Source organism: Haliaeetus albicilla, chromosome 1 (assembly GCF_947461875.1).
Source record: "Haliaeetus albicilla chromosome 1, bHalAlb1.1, whole genome shotgun sequence".
NCBI classification, from domain to species: domain Eukaryota; kingdom Metazoa; phylum Chordata; class Aves; order Accipitriformes; family Accipitridae; genus Haliaeetus; species Haliaeetus albicilla.
The window spans coordinates 52,067,105-52,080,395 of record NC_091483.1 but is presented as its reverse complement, the minus strand read 5'-3'; positions in this window follow the sequence as shown (position 1 = coordinate 52,080,395).

Genomic DNA, 13,291 nt, shown 5'->3' with positions numbered 1-13,291 from the left:
AAACTAATGAGAAAACACTTAGCTTGGTCCAGAAGTCAAAGCCCAAATCATTAATCAGTAGTTCATTTCTAACAAACTTCCCAGGACCTGACTGCATGCAGGAATGATAGCTTACAGACCCAGCTTTTCACTTCTGCGCATCTCAGTTTCCCCATTTTTAGAAAAAGAGACTGTAGGCAAGAAAGTAAGTGCACTACCATTATTTAGATATTTAGTTGCCTATTTAAAAATAAAGGAGGGGGGTGCAATTACCTGACTCCATAGGAAGCTTTCATATGAATCCAAATATTTTATTTGTGAAGTTCCAATACAGTGGTTAAGATGAAGTGTGAGTTTTTTCTTAAAAGCCAACAGTTTCTGCAAGTAGTCCCTTTACCTATGAGTTCTGCTTATAGTCCAATAGCTACAGTTACAAATTTATGACAGTTTGTCCCTCCACAAAAGCACAACCTAAATGACACTGTAGCAGCCTTCTAGGAAACAAGAGGGAGGTTGACTTCATTATTGATTTTTGCACCTGTTTGCATGAGTGTAAGAATTTATGCTTACTGGCACATTTTGCCACTGGCATGTGTTTATTCTACTTTAGGAAGAAAGATTAAGATATGCAACATGAAAACAGGATATGTAACAATATTACAGTACTCAGCATTAACAGTTATTTAAAACCAAACAAACTTAGCTTGCACAGGAAAAAAAACTGTATTTCTTCATGCTTTTTTAGCTAATTCCTGCTCAGTCTTTACTGTCAGCTCATACTACCCAATTTCCTGAACCCATATAAGGAAGTATCTTTATTTTGTCTTCAGTGTATCTGTCATATTTCCTCATTCTCACAGAAAAACATGAGATAGCAGAGTGACAAGACATGTCTTTTTATTTATTTATTTATGTCATTAATGGTAATTCGCTGTTATGCTAATTCCTAGTAATCTACTTGGGAAGAGTCTCATGAAAGGTCCAGTAGAGCATTCTGTTGAGTCCAGTTTGGTCTTTTTCATGAAAGCTTTGCAAGTTTCAACTCACATCATTCAAAGGGCTTTAATCTTTTATTTCTACTAATAAAAGTCAAATATAAATATAATTACATTCTTCAAAGAGTTCAAGCTCACAGTTTACTTCAAAAAATTATTTAAATACAATTGTAAAACATTCAGCCAAATCTCATGATTTTGAGGAAATGAACAAATCACCTTCCCATGTTTAGACAGTCCCAAGCCAAGAGATTTAGAAATTTTATACACCTGATACCACAAGGAATTTTCCAGTGGGGGATAACGTGGTCTTCCACGAACTTCCATGAACATGCAGCAGTGTTGAACAGTGCATGAAATTGAAAATGAGCAAGAACTTACTAATCAAAAGCAATGATAAACCTTGCTTTCTAGCAGGATAATCCACAAACCTGCACTCTGAAACCCTCTAGCTTAAATACAACAACCCTACAATCAGTTTTTCAGAGCTACCTTATAATCGGGTGTTCTTCCTCATGTCAGCGCTTTGTAACATTTAAAATTCTTCATCAATTATTTTAGTTTTATTGACAACATTCATCAAAGGGTTTCAACTTCTTCTGAGGCTTTGGTTCTGCACCTCTTGCCTATACATTCTGCCTTTCAAGATCTCAACAAAACCTACAAGGTAGACCCTATGCAGACCCAGTACTTATGGCATGAAATTCAGAACTATCAATTGCAAATTTTTTTCTTTACAGCAAACACTAGTTTTTATTGCTGTTGCATCAGTTTTCAAGGCCTGTTTTCCAGCAGTAGAAGTTCATGAGTAAATACCATTTTTAATAATATATCATGTCATTATTTGCTTTAAAATATAGGTCACAGCAATATGAGGAACAGCAACAAATCACAGAACTAGAAAATTAGTAAGACCTTGGAAAAAAGTACAGAGCGCTTATGAGTTTTTCTTTTTTTTTTTTTTGACATTTTGTCATTGCTTGCCTTTTATCAAGACATCTACAGAATCACAAGATCAAGTGAAATTAGATTCGGAAGGAAGACAGTGGAATTCATAATTTTCACATCTGACTGTCAATGCAAAAGAGGCAAAGGACTGAAGAACATCAGTGGCCAAATCTCGCCAAAGGCCTGTGAACACCATGCATAGTGCTGGAGGATTAAAAAAAAAATTAAATCTTTCTTTTTAACATTTTCTTACAGGGTCTTTCCCATAACCACCATTCTCATTTTCTGTCAAACCATGCTAATCATCAGAGGCATTGCACATGGACTTTGTTCAGTCAGACTATTACTAGTTCTTGCTTGTCTGAAAGCATGTAGAGTCCACAAAACTGAACACCCAGGATCAAGTGGAGCTCTCAGGCAAGTAGAAACATGTCTTCAAACATTTCAGGTAGACATATTTCAAGCTTGAAGATTTAGTCTGAACTCTTGGCACTTGGTAGCAAACACAGTACATGCCCCCTGCCTGCTACACAAATCTCTCTCCTTATCCCACTTTCTTGTGTCCTAAATAAAAACAAATAAGCAGGGAAATTATTGCAGCAAAAAGCAAGTCTCCCTCTCAAGTAAAAAACAAAACAAAAAGAAAAGCCACATACTTTACGTATACATTGTACTGTATTAGGCAACACACACAATCTGGAGAGCTAGTATTTGGAAGATTTTACAGGCACCAGCAATATTCAGTGTGCTTGAACTGAAATGGAAAAAAAAAATAAAAAACAAACAAAAAAAACCCCAGCGCTCCTGCTTTTACTTCCCCAAGGTAAAGAGACTAATACATAGCATGGCCAGCCGAGACTTTAAGAGACAGAGTCTGCTAAGAAAACTGTCTCAGGTGGGTACACAAGAGTTGCCTTCAGTTCAGGATTTTTTTCTGCAGAACTAGCATCAAAGAAATTATCACAACTAAGGTTAAAATTGTTTGAAATATATTGTCTTATACGTCATCATTTATCAAACCCTAGAAGAGAACCTTATAAAGTTTGGGAACAAGTCTAGGAACAAGCTTTTCACATTACTCTACAGATGACTTCTCTAAGGATTAATGCCCATTGATAGGTATTGGACAAAAACACAGAAAGAGTCATGAGAGCAGTGTCTAAATCATAATTCCCCTTAGGCACCAAGCTGTAGTCACACTTCTCATACTGTTTTCCCCCAAAGAGCTAAGCTTCTCCAGAGGAGTTGGGGGGTGGCATCCCTTCCTTCACACCTTCATGCCATACCATGAAGCCTAGTAGTTAGAGTACTTTCCAAGGACATGAAACACCATTTTGAAATCCCTTCAAGCAGGGAAAGAAGCCATCTTCTTCCTAAAAAAAATGTTTCAAGCACTTGACTGACAGACTAAGCATGAGTAATTCACACACATAAGCTTTTCCTCTTCAGAAGAGGGAATTAGGTATCTATAGTCCAGGTTTTGAAGCCCCAGTGCTCAAAGAAACCCTAACCGTGCTAACCTGAAACTTAGCACTCCTTTATTAATTATCTCTATGTAGAAATATACGGTCTGTGCTGGCATGAAGGGAACCCCTGTTCAGCTGTTTCTCTCATAATGACAATAATGATGAAAAAGTCATCCATTCCTAAATAGTCTAGCTAGCACTGAATAAAGACAGACCATTTAAGCTCTCAACTAACACAGATCTTCCAATAGATTCCCCTTAAATCTTCAGCTCAGGACCTGACAAGAAGAAAAGGAAAGTAAGGTTCAAGTTGCTGCAATTAAATGATCTTACCTCCCTGCTGCATGGAATGTGAAGTGAATCTAAAGGAAAGCATTATTCAAAGTAGCTGACACACTTAGGACTCCCAGAAAAATATAAAACCTGTGTCCTTATCAAGCTGCTTAATCTTCTAGAAAGAAATGGGTAGAGAGACACCAGCAGGCTAAAACCAGGACCAGTGAGGGTAAGTGTAACTTTCAGCAGGTGAAAGAACTGAAGAGGGAACAAGGCTCTGCATTGTGCAGGGCAGTGTGACCAAGCCAGCCATCTCACAGGTGAATTAAATGAATAAAAGTGTGCTCTAATTAAGTCCACCCCTCACAGTTTTTTTCTTTCTCTGTGGTTAGAGTTAAAAATTAGCTGTTCTTTCACTTTACATGAAAAAGAGGTAAGGAACATATGCAGTAGTTTGTGAAATTTGATAGTAAGCTATTTACTAGCTTTGTACACATGCTGAAATCACTTTAAGCTGGTTTATCTGCACATTTGCTGGCTCACAGAATTTGCACTTGCAAAAACAGCTATTGCTCCTATCTTGTAATGGGATCTGTGCAGTGGGCTCTCCTGCAAAGCATCTTATTAAAACTTAATTTCTGTGTAAGCAGATCTTTTTGCCTGAATACTCTTCATGTTCATAAGCTGTACAAGGGGAAAAACATCTATAAATAAAGGAAGTTGAAAATTCCTTTGGAAAATTCAGAAGACACTGTAAACTGTCCAAGCTAATTATCACTTGTTTACTTCCTAACAAAATAGCACAGGCTGTTGAATTCAGCATACGCATGGGAAGAGCAAACAGACAGAAGATCAGCCATTTCCCAATATATCAATGGTCTCTGATTCAGCCCCATGTTGTTTAACAAGAACATCTGCTTTGTAGAAATTAAATTCAGTATAGAGACATGGATTCTAGAAATCCTAATGGTTAACAGTATGTTTACTTTAAGCCAAATAGAGGTAAATATTTCTGCCTCATAAGGACTGAATGAAGGCTTTAATGCTCAACCTTGTATGCAACCCAAATGACCAATGTCACACTCATGTTGTTTGTGAATGTGAAAAAAAAATACACAGAAATGCTAAAATATCTAAGATAAATTTGAAAATTGTATGCAATTTCTGCTTTTGTTTTTTCAGTCACTTTAAACCCAGTAGTTCTGTTTACGGCTTTCAAGGAAAAATAAATGCCATATACAATAGTATTAGCTAAGATTACACAAGATTATTGAGAGAAAACTGCAGAACACTAGCAAGAGGAAAAGGGGATGGAGACATAACCTTACAGGGGTTGAGAAATAAAACTCATAAGATGGAATGAATTGGAAACATCTGAGACTGTGTCTAGAAAACCAAGCAGGGATAAGGACAGAGATAACTGGAGCTGAACAAAACACCACATCTAAGTTGAAAAAGTTGCTGTTCCTGTCACTGGAGCTAGCAGCCTAATGCCATCTTAATTCATGTATTAATTTACCTTTTGTTATATTAAACTTATATCTTATTTAAAAGTTCTGAATCAGACCTCTTCAATCATCTTGGCATCTACATGGTTCCAAGAGTAGACAAAGAAACAGGTGAGCATAAGGAAAGGAAGTGAACTACAAAATATTCCTAATCTGAGGATGCCAGCACAGGTCAAATTTCTAGATATCTATCATCAGACAAATAAAACAAATGCAGACAAAAAAAATTCTATTTCCTTATTGAGAAAGCTGAGATACAGGAAAGGAGGAGAAAAAAGTGTTAGCTGTTTTTTAAATACTTCTGGCTTTATCTAAGTTTACAGTTTGATAAGACTCTCAGCCATCAGATTTAGAGAATACTGCCCTTCTAGAAAAAAGAACTTGTAGGTTTCACATGACAAACCAAAAGGAGATACATCTCTTCTAAAATATTTTTCTTTTTTTAGCAAAAATATTAACAGCAGAACCTGTTACATATCTAAACAGGAATAGAAGTTTAGCTCTTATCCAAAATTCAGATAAATTAGTCTCTTTAAAGAGCTGGAAAACAAATCAGTTCTAAATTGCTAGTGGCAATATTAACTGGCATTATTACAGATATGATTGCCAAACATGTTATATCCTTCATAAAATTTATATCACAATAAAGCAGACCAAAAAAATATGCTAGATTACAGATCACAGAAGACAGTTATTTACTTAAACATCTTCCATGAGAGCAGGCCTTCAGCACACCTCAATAAGTGCAGGGTATCCACTATTTAACAATCTTGTGGCAGACCGTATCAACTATTAAAAGATGCTTAGGAAAGCTGAAGAACATTAGTAAATTGTAGGGTAGCACCTTGGAATCTGGAGTTGTCACTTGATGAAGTATTGCTTAGCAAAAAGTTTTGAAGATTACTATAATAATGTAAGCACAGACGTTAAAAGAAACAAAGATATTGTGGATTCATACAAACACTAGAGAGAGAAAATAGAAAATGTACTAAAATAAATAATGAGGAGTTAAAAGCTATGTAGCTACAAGGCATCATTTGCATTTATCTGAGCATGAAAAACATTGCTTTTAGGGTAACTGTTCAATTCTATAAAGTTATTACTGAAGAAAAGTAAAAAATAAGTGGAGAAATATGTTCCACTGTCTGCTTTCCCATAGAAGAGGAAGGAAAAGATGCAAAACCAGAGGGAGGACCAAACAGCAATGAACTGAACTGACTACAACCAACACATGCTATAAAACCCAGGAGATACATGCTGGCTCTGACCTTATGACCCAACATCTAGATATTGTTCCCCTGGGCTTTCTTCATTTATGTGCATTTGTATACTGAAGAGACACTAAAGAAAATAGGCTGCATAGACTAGCCCTACAATAACGCTAAAATATTTCTATACATTTTTTATTTTTGTCTAATCTCCAACTATAATTCATAGGTAAACTGGAAAATCCCCATAGCCCACTAGATTTTAACATGCTGGCATGTGTTGGGATCTCTTTAAGCAAATCTGAAGAGTCAAAGGAAATGTGTGTTCTGAGTACAACCTCACTGAGATGCCACTTGCTCCCTAACGTTATGCATTTTTCATAAGCAGAGGCATTTTTAAATGACCACTAGCATAGCAGTCAGAACAAATTCTTTTCTTTTTAAGAAAAGATTGCCTTTAAAAATGAAGTTAAAAAGTTAGAAATAACTTTATATTAAAGCCCCAAAGAACAATTAGCATGTTCTTAAAGAAGAATAGCCAGATACATTTCTTAAACAGCTGACACATTTCCTCCGAGGTATTTCTGCTGCACAGGGGCAATAATTAGATGCCACTTTAAAAAAGCATTATTTTAAACACAAACTAATGAATACATCTTTACGTCAAGTAGATTAACCTTAATATGCTTCATCTTTATGCAAAAATCACAATGAGTATCTGGAGGTTCATAATTTCCTCTGATGCATAAAACTGTGAAAGCAGTGTGTCTCAATTCCGATTACAGAAAGAAAAATAGCAGCTGCCACTATGTAGGATATGGGCAAATCTCACATACAGGAGGAGTTTCTTGTAGTTATTGTCTACATCTATATACATATGTATACATGTACACATAGAAAAACTTACTTTTATCCATTACTACGTAAGAACATTAACTGAATGAGAGTCAGGAATTGTCAAATTACATAGCAGTTTTATCAATCCAGATTAAAATCATCTTTAAATGCTAAACCTTGCAAGTGTTTGAAGTGACCTCAAATTTTCTGAAGCTTTAAGCTATAGGATAACGCTGGTATTTATAAAGGAACTAGTTTTTTCTGCAATCCAAATAACTAAACATGTAGATTTTTTACAACGACTTGTGAGTCTACATAGAATTGGCTCAAAAAAGTAGAAAATTTTAAATTTCTTTCATTGTGAGGGGGACAGAAAACCCTACATGAAAGAAAAAGCATATTATATAACAGGATTAAAACCTGTTATGTTATAATACTTGGTTATCTGATATTTGTTCATATAAGAATATTGAAGTATCTTTCTTAATAGCAGAATATTGTATTCTGTAAAAGTAATGATACATTTTGGTCTCCTCAAAATAATTTCATTCAAGATTTAATGAAAGGGCATTCAGTTTTACCACAAATATAAATTCCCAAAATGTAGATTCTTACATGTTTAAGGAACAATTGCTTTTATTATTTAAAGTTAACTGATAATAAATGAAGACTTGTGGAATATTTACGCCAAAGGTCTTCTGAGAATATTAACATCACTGACAAAGTTTCTTAGCATACTTTGATTCAGTTAAAATGTCTTTCTACTGGGAAAAAAAAAAATTAAAAATGCAAGAAGCTCTAGATATAGCAAGTTCAAAAAGAAATATTCTGCCTGTGGTCTGCTACAAATTATAAGCTATCAGGGCAAGTTAAAAGCAATCAAATCTCTCTGGTTTTATACATTGGCTTCTAGATAAAAGTAGGTTCAAATGATTTGCTGAATTACTATTTCTGGAAGTCCACTTGCCTCATGTAATTTCATTAGAAAAATACACACAAATCTAAATGCCAAGATCAGTTCAGCTGTACATATAGGAAAGTGTAAGAATGCCCTGTCCTTTCTCCAGTATACACATAAGCGCAGTTCTGCTTCCTGCCCTGTATGGGCAATCTTAGCAACAGCTCTCCCACAAAAGGGAGCACTATAAGATTCCCAGGTCACAAAGGGACACTTTTTCTGCTTTCCTTCCTTACCTCTTCCTTTCATGTTTGCTAATTATGCAAAACAGGAAAACAAACAAAATTAAAACTCTCATGCCAAAAAGGCAGAGTAATATGAGCTTTGTAGTAGACAAAACAAACTGCTGTATCCACTTGCTAACAGGGCTCTCATAAAAGCACCATAACTGCTAGCAATAACTCAGTGTCAAACCATGTGATTATCTCCAGAGTGGAGTGGATATGCTGTTCCTTTGCAACAGGGACTTTACTGTAAAAAGAGAATTAATATTTCTACATACCTGCAATTGGGCTGATGCCAATAGGCATAAAATTATATAGTGAGACCATGCATGAATTAAAATATGCCAAAGGAAAGTAAAACATCTTCATCCACTACAAGCATACAGCTACTTCAGGCAAAATGGGGAAAAAAATGCGTTAAAAATCTTTTATTAAGCACAGTCTCTTTAATCTTATTCCTGCTCAAACTGTGAATATAAAATATAGCAAATTATTCTTCCATGTTCCTCTATATGGAATTTCTTACTCAATTTTTCTCATATTCATTTTTCTTCATCATTTTGATCAGAATTTTGATGAGGGAAAGAAAACACATACAAAGGCATTAGAGAAAAGATACAGTAAGGAGTAACAGAAGAAAGAGGAGTTGCAGCTAGAGGTCCCAGACATGATCAGGGTTCAGTGTGCTCCTTGTCTTATAAACATAAAATAAGAGGCAGCCTTGAAAATCTTATAAGTCATAGAGAAAACTAGATCACAGGTGACATCATAAAACAAATATTACTATCATTTTATAGATGGGAAACAAACATAAAGTCACACCAAAATTTTGCATCAGAGTTAAAATATGAACCCAAATCTCCACTGTCAATTCCAGTGGCTCCACATAAAATGGAATATCCAAATAAATGCCAGAAGAAATGCCATTTTTGTTCTGCAGGAAGAAATCTCTTTTTAGGATTTGACAGTTTTGTTTAAATATGTTTGTGTTACCATGCAGCTCACAGATGGCTATGTTCTATGAAGAAAACACTGCTATAAACAGTATACTTTGCCAGGGGTGGTATAAAATTCTCTCCCCAGTTACAGATTATGCAAATTTTAAGTAATGTAAACCACACTGACTCTTCAGTAATACGGCAATGCTGAGATCTTTTATTAGAAAACACAAAGCCATGTCTGAAAACAAATATATCTGGTTAGATATTGATCACGTAATCTCCATGTACAATAACTTGTCTCAGGTTTTATTTTAATAGTCCTACAATAGCATCAGATAATCATTACATCTTCCAGTAAATGTTTCATCTTTTTCCTCAATTACCGCATTTCTTTGAGGCTATATCCACATTTTTAACAGCAAACGAAGCTATGTATTACAGATGGCGTAGAAAGACTATTTTCATTCTTTTTTAAGAACTCTGTATCTTCTTTATATTTGTCTATTGTAGTAGCCAGATCATTTGTCAGCAGTAACTGGGATGACAGGATTCGCCTATAGAACAATATGAGAACTATTTTTCCCTCAAAAATCCTGAAATATTCCCTGTAAATAACTTAGGAGAGTAAGAAACAATTTAAACTGCTGTTCCATAAGAATTATGCTAATAAGAATGCCATCAACAATGTAGCATTTTCATAGTTTGATTACTTATATAAAATGTGGCATCACAGGTTATGCGAAACTTTCTACTACTATACTTTCAATATATTATCAAAGATATATTGATTAGACAAGTCACAGCTTCCAACACAAGTACCTACTCAGTAACTCCAGTTAGCAAAGATCAGGTTGGTAGCAGCTAAGATACCTTGTAGCCAAGGAAATGGAATATGCAGCCTTCTCTTGTGTTGATGACAGAGTAGAGCTCATTATCTATGCAAGCTAGCATCAAAAATATTCTACATTTCTACCATTTAGATCACAACAGAGAAGGGGAGAGAAAAAAAACAGAGGAGAACAATGGAAACAGTGATTGCAGGCATGTTGCTACTCAGTCATCTCTTTGGTGTATATATTTATACAGTTAGTTTGAAGCTAGTTTGGTCTTTCCTACTACATTGAAATCAGAAAGGTAGTTTCACATGGTAATAAGAGAATGCAGACAAATGTGGTTTTTATGGAAGAAACTGCAGAGGAGTAAAGATAGTTACACACTTAGATTTATCACAGGGACTTGTGAGGAATTCTATCCTCCCTGCCCTGTGGCAAGTCTCACTAGTGCCTTCCTGCTGTCTAGTGCTCGATTCCTTCAAAGCCAGAGAGATGCCTCACGTGCAGCAGCTAGAAGCACTAGCGTGTCACTTCTCCAGCCATCCCTCCGTTAGAGACTCAACGGTGTCACACGTTCAATATATGGGTATGGCCCAACAGGAGGGAGAGGATGCTTCTCTTCCCCATGGTCATCAGAGCTGCCTCTCTCCCAGTGAAAGAATTTCTTTCCTTCAGGAAATGTGCGCTGTTTCTTGCTGCAAACTTTCCTAAGGTTTTTTTTTTACCCTTTCAGTTAGCAGCAATGTATCACTGTAAGTTTTATACACATCATATCCACAAACACACAGAAAAAAACAAAGCTCTAAGGAAAGTAGCTCACAGTAAAATAAAGACTATTCCACCAAACCACAATTGTCTGTGCTAGGAATGAGTAAATGTCTTAACAAAAAATTCAGCTGAAAGTCAGAATGTTGTGCATGAAATATGCAGAGAAAATACATCCTAAACAGTAATTATTGGACTACATTTTGAAAATTGCAAAGGTCTTACAGTAATCCTAATAAGGAGAAATATCATTCTTTGTTTTCCACTTCACAAAATGTGAGTATAAATTTTCATCTTATTAGGAAATTGTCCTGTATAGCATCACACTCTCTCAAAGTTAATTCTCAGTCTGTATCTCCCACTACAAGTGCTGTATGAGGTATGAAAAAGACCCTGAGTTTTCAAATTAGATTTTCAATGGCTAAGAATCAATATGAAAATTAGAAAGTCTATTTGCTTAACCAATCCACATTCTTTTGACAGGAGTTTGCAAGCCAACCAATGTCCTAAATTGGATTTTGTTTAAATTGGATGTATACAATTGGATTTTAAGGAAATCAAAAAAGACAAACCTTAATTGGTTTAAGCTGGATCACTTTCTTCTCAGATGCATAAAGCTGAAACATTATTTCTTTAAAGAGGAAACATTAGATGTATGGTTATTGTATTGTGCTGTCACTTAAAGTGTAAACTGATTGGATAGTGTTGCACATTTAACCATTACTGGGTTTTAAGCTAACAGTACTACAAACTAAACAGTATTTCAAGATTTATAACAGACAAACATATAGTTCATAGCATTCTTCCTGTGTTCTGAATCAAAAAGATTAAAATAGCCCAATATAAAATGTAATTCATGAACCTAGAGTGTGCTTTATTAAAGTCAGTAGAAAAGTAAAGATACTAAAACACAAAGAGTAAGTCATTAAATATATATTAAAAAAAAGATCCTTTGTCAGTTTATAGCATCTTAGAAGGATCCAAAAGATCACTGAAGAAAATGACAGGAAATGCCAGGGTGATGAATATCATGAAATCAAACTATTAAAGACAAAGTAATGATTGGCAATCAGCAGAAAATAAAAGCCTAAAGAATATGCTGGTGCTTAGGTATTTCTCACTCAATTACACATTCAGTGACTTCATCTAAATGGTCCTCGCACTGTAAGATTCACAGTTTGTTTATGCCATCCTCCTACCACGAGAAGTGCAAGACAATGTTTTTACTACTGCTTGCTGGATGTAATTGGTACCTGTAGGTAAATTGGTTATAAAGTGATCCCAGGTTAAAATACAGGGTCTGTCTTTGACTCACTGTCTTGCCTTAGCTGAATCACTTCAAATATCTCAGTTATCAGGTGCATAAAAGAAAGTTTATTAGACTCATCTTTGTCCTTCACAGACTTGTCATCAATACAAATCTGAAATTGAAATTCATAATACTATACTAAATTATTCAAAAAATAAGCATTCTCTTTATAAAGACATGTAGTTTGCCTATAGCTGTTTGAGTCTTCCTACAAACACTTTATTTAAAAAGACCCTTCTATTTCCATGAAAGGTATCATCTTCCTACCAAATCATACTTTCAATACATAGTAAGTAGACCTATGTGTATAATATTGCATCTGAAATTAGTGTTCTAAATAAATGTTCTCCAGAAAATTATTGAACTACTTAAAGCAGCTAAAAAATGTGCACTTAGAACTGGAACTGCTCAGCTGTTCATTATGCTACGAAAAGATGGAGGATGCTTCAAGAGGTAAGTATCTTACCTGTTTTAGGATTAAATCCTCTGCCTAGTTCAGCAGCTGAGTAGAAATCAACACAATGTGCTCAATATCAAATCCCTTCACCAGTAACACCCACATGCAAATATTTAAAAAGCAGATGATCTCAGCTCATTCTCTCTCCTGGCTAGTCTTTTATTCTTTTCCATCCAAAGTTAAGCTTCATGAAAATTTCTGAGACTTCAAAAATATTCGATTTTATATTTGAATACCCTCAAGCAAAACCTTTTCATACTTTTACCTGTCCAAGATATTCTGTAACTTTTTTCCAGTAGATAGATTTATATATATATATATATATATATATATATATATATATATATAAAGCATAGCAGGTCTGACATGACCTCTCCTGTCAAAAACAGTCAATAAACACTTACCAGAAGTGGCAAATAATGATGACTGGACCATATTCCAGAAAACTAACCTTCAGGTCCCCTTACTGAACAATACAGATCAAGGATTTGAATTTAGTTCTTCCTTCAGAAAGATGACCATTGTAAAATGTTATTATTTCAGGGTCCATCTTTATTTTCCCCTTAGTTTATTTCTGAGACAGAATC